Source organism: Canis lupus, chromosome 22, assembly GCF_003254725.2.
Source record: "Canis lupus dingo isolate Sandy chromosome 22, ASM325472v2, whole genome shotgun sequence".
Classification (NCBI taxonomy): domain Eukaryota; kingdom Metazoa; phylum Chordata; class Mammalia; order Carnivora; family Canidae; genus Canis; species Canis lupus.
This window is the reverse complement of record NC_064264.1, coordinates 19317862-19322076: the sequence shown is the minus strand read 5'-3', so window position 1 is coordinate 19322076 and position 4215 is coordinate 19317862. Positions and strand designations below refer to the sequence as shown.

At 43.1% G+C, this 4215-nt stretch overlaps 1 pseudogene; it reads right to left on the bottom strand.

Moving 5' to 3' along the window:
• Nucleotides 1-1215: 1215 nt before the first annotated feature.
• Nucleotides 1216-3339, bottom strand: LOC112678700 (nucleolar and coiled-body phosphoprotein 1-like; annotated as a pseudogene).
• Between the last annotated feature and the right edge of the window lie 876 nt (nucleotides 3340-4215).

Genomic DNA, 4215 nt, shown 5'->3' with positions numbered 1-4215 from the left:
TTTGCAATTGCAATTTATTGGACACCATAAAATTGACAGCTTTTTTTTTTTTTTTTTTAATTTAAAATAGCAGTTGTAGTCCTTGATTTTTTTGGAGGTTGTGATATGTAACAAAGCATGTTGGGAGCAGTGTCTGGGTGGGTCAGTTAAGCATCTGACTCTTTTTTTTTTTATTGTTCAGATTAATGTTATTTTGTTCTCTAAAATGTAAAAAACAAGAAAATGCAGTCCTCAATTTAGTGCTATTAAGGGTCATCAAAGTCTTTGAACAATAGAAAAGTTTATGCTTTCAAATTAAAAAACTAAACATGTATTGCAAACATTAGATAATGTTAAAATTACAGAAAACAAAATATTCAGACTAACCCCATGACATTCATATTACACCAGAATTTTGCCTGTAATAAGTGAATTTTATCCCAAAAAGTAGTTAAGTCCATGCTCGCTGAATTCCTAAATCCCATGAATGAGGATGAACTACACAGTGCATGCTTAGCAAACATATACATACATTAACCCTTCTTAACTGCCCCTTTCCAAAGCTATGAGGGGTAGGACGGTTGAAAGGTGGACATGTGGGTAGCCCTGGTGGCTCAGTGGTTTAGCACCGCCTTGAGCCCAGGGCGCGATCCTGGAGACCCAGGATCAAGTCCCACGTCGGGTTCCCTGTATGGAGCCTGCTTCTCCCTCTGCCTGTGTCTCTGCCTCTCTCTCTCTCTCCCCCTGTGTCTGCCATGAATAAATAAATAAAATCTTAAAAAAAAAAGAAAGGTGGACATGTGCACAATAGGCACAATTCTCCAATTATAAAAACTCATACATGTGACTTTTACTATGTCTTGGGCAAGAGCTAAGATTTTATCTGTGGGAACCCACCTGTTAAAATAACAAAAATCAACAGCAAATGATTTAACATAAAATATACAAATTTCTCAGTAGGAGGACTTCCACAGGACAGGGAGAAGGGGGCAACAACTAAAACTTTTCCTTTTCTTAAAAAGGAACACTCCTCTTTTATTGTCTTTGCTACTCAACGCTCAAAAACAAATCTGTAGAAAACTGTGAACACCAGAAAAGGACCAGAGAAGATGTTATGATACAAAGTCTTCAGACCTATTCTGAACGGCTGGCTTCACCGAGACCCTTCCTTAAGAGGGCTGAGGGTTTCCCAGGTCCACTAGGGAAAGTTGATAGTCTCAGATCCTCACCCCTGCTTCACCAGATGACCCCAGGTCGCTCGCTGTCAAACTTAATGGAATTGACCTGGATGGAAATGGAGCCTCCCCGAGAGCTGCCCCGCTTCTTCTTGGTTTTCTCATACTGGAATGATTTGCCTTTGGTGAACTTCAGAACCTGATTGGCGTGCTCCCCCCAGTCTCCAGCTGTACCCCACTTGGCATTGAAGGAATTGTCTGCCACTCGAGCATCTACCTCAATTTCCTCCTCCCTGATCCTTTGGAATGGGGGTGATGCCCTTTTCTCTCCTTTCTTCCTTCTTGGAAATGTGTTAGGGGTCTGGGGCTTTATCCTCTTGGCTTGAGGAGTCTCTGCCTCCTTGGCAGCCTCATTCTGCTTCCCCTTCTTCCCTGAACCTGGCTTAGAAACTGCCACTACTGCCTTTTTCTCTTCTTCTTCCTCACTGCTATCTCCATCTGCTTTTCCCTTCTGGGTATTCAGTGCAGAGTCCCATTGGTCTTGAGGGCTTGTAGCCTTACAGTGCCCTTGCCCTTAGGCTTCTCCTTTTCCTCTTCCTCAATGGAGTCATCAGAGGAAGAACTGCTGCTGCTCTCAGCCTTTGCTTTCTTTGTGGAAGCAGCCTTGGAAGAGGCTACAACTCTTGCCACCTTCTGTGGCTTCTTTTTAACTGGGGATTTTGACATCTTCTCTTCCTCACTGCTAGAGCTATCTGAATCAGAGCTTCCATCACCCTAGGAAGCCTGTTTGATAGGCAAAGAAGGAGCTGCCTTAGCCACTGCCTTGGGCTTGGGGGTGACCAGGGTCTTCTTTGTTTTCTCCTCTTCACTGGAGCTGCTATCAGCCTTTCTGGTCAATGGCTTCTGGCCACTACCTGCAGGTTGCTTGGGAGCTGTGGCTGGTTTAGCCGCAGGTTGCCTGGGAGTGGTAAGTGGCCTACTTGATAGATTCTTGGCGGTACTGGTTGGCTTGGCAGGAGCTTCATCCTCAGAACTGTCAGAGTCTCAGCTGTCTGAAGAGTTCTCTGGTTCTTTCTTTGCTGGAGCTGGTTTAGTGGTTGCTTTAGAGATGACTGCCTTAGCTGGGGGTTTCTTTTCTTCCTCTGAACTTGAATCAGACTCATCACTGCTGTCCTCACTGCTCTCCACAGGCTGTTTCTTCTCTGTGGCTTTCTTGGGAGACTTTCTGAGGAGGCAGCAGAAGGCGGGAGGACTGAACTATAGGGACCTGGTTTTTTCTTCATGTTTTTTTTCTGCTCTTCCTTCTCCTCCTCCTCACTGCTGGAACTCTTTTGGGTAGTGGTGGCCCCTGCTTTCACTGGGGACTTGACTACAACTTGCTTTTTAGGTACAGTCTTCTTAGGTATGGCCCCTGCCTCTTCCTCCTCCTCCACCTCCACCTCCTCCTTTTCCTCCTCCTCCTCCTCCTCTGAGTCATCATCACTGCTGCTGCTGCTGCTGCTGCTGCTCTTGCCATTGGCTGGTTTAGGTACCACTCGAGCTAGTGTACCTGGTTTGGCTGAGGCTTTAGCCTGAGCTTTAGCTGCCACAGGTGTTGTCTTTGGCTTCTGGTTCTTTGGTAATTCATTTTATGAGCTGGAGTCTGAATCAGAATCCGAGCTCTTGGCCTTCTTTGGAGGAGCTTTGACTTCCTTGGATTGAGGCTTAACTCCCTTCTGAATAGGCTTTTTCTTCTCGTCCTTTTCCTCCTCATCACTGGATTCTTCACTGTTGCTGCTCTCTGCTGCTTTGGCTGCAGCCTTTCCAGGATGCGGAGGCAAACTGGCCCGCTTGGCAGGTACAACAGTTTTTTTAGCTGGCGGCCCTTGGGCTTTTTCCTCCTCACTGCTGTCCTCACTGCTGTCACTGGGTGAAGTCTTCTTCTTACCCTTCTTGGTCACTGGTCCATTTGCCTGTAGATTCCACTTCAGGGCCCTGGTGGACTTGAGCCAGAAGCTATAGATGTCCACGAGGGAAGAGGCGTTGGAATCCTGTTGGGTAGCACCTGTTGCCTTGGTGAATTTATTGACCACCTCCAGGAGCTGGTTATCCTGCAGAAACCTGAGCACGAGGGGTACAGGTCGCTGGGAACCACGTGGTGCAAGCCGGGTCTGCCATCCTCTGGGCAATATGCGTCACTCAGCATCTGACTCTTGATTGCAGCTCAGGTCATGATCTCAGGGTTGTGAGATCCAGCCCCACGTCAATCTTGTGCTGGGTGAAGAGCCTGTTTAAGATTCTCTCTCTCCTCCTCTCTTTGTTACTCCCCCATTCAAAAAAAATCATACTGGGAACAATAATAAACATTAAGTTTGTTCCAAATAGGGAATATATGAAGATTATTTTTGAATTAGTTCTGTTATGACTGTGAATTATAAAATACAATTGTTATAATTTATTTTTATTAATTCTATTTTTTACACAAATTCAGAGAAAATGTGTTAAATAACGTTCTATTTATTTTTTAAGGGTTAATGTCAATAGGTGTCGGTTATTCTATTTGTTCTGTGAAAATTCTTATGGGAATGTAGAGATTAAATTATGACACCATTAAGAATAAATCTGTCCTCAGAAGTTTTTGAAAATAAATCTACTCAGAGGTCAGAAAATCACAAGATGCATGTGGATAGAAAATGTGTCTGTGTTGTTCATTGCTGTATTCTCAGAACCTAGAAAAGTAACTGGAATATAGTAGCCACTTAGTAAATATTTTTGAGTGTATTAATAAAAATATACCTTATATCTGCGAAAGAAAATCTATCTTTTACTACTATCCAAAGTGACTTTGCTAGGAAACTTTGAGTACACATTTTAAGTCTGGGTGAATAAACAGGTAATGTTTTTTTTTTTTTTTTTAAAAAAACATAAACAGTAACTTGTTTTAATATTTGAAATTAATCTGAATAAAATTTTGTGAAATACATGTGAAAACAATTTTGTTTTCAGAAATGTAAAATGCTGTACATTCATCCTTGGAGGAAAGTTATGCTTGAAGAGATTAAGTCATATACCATTATCTAAA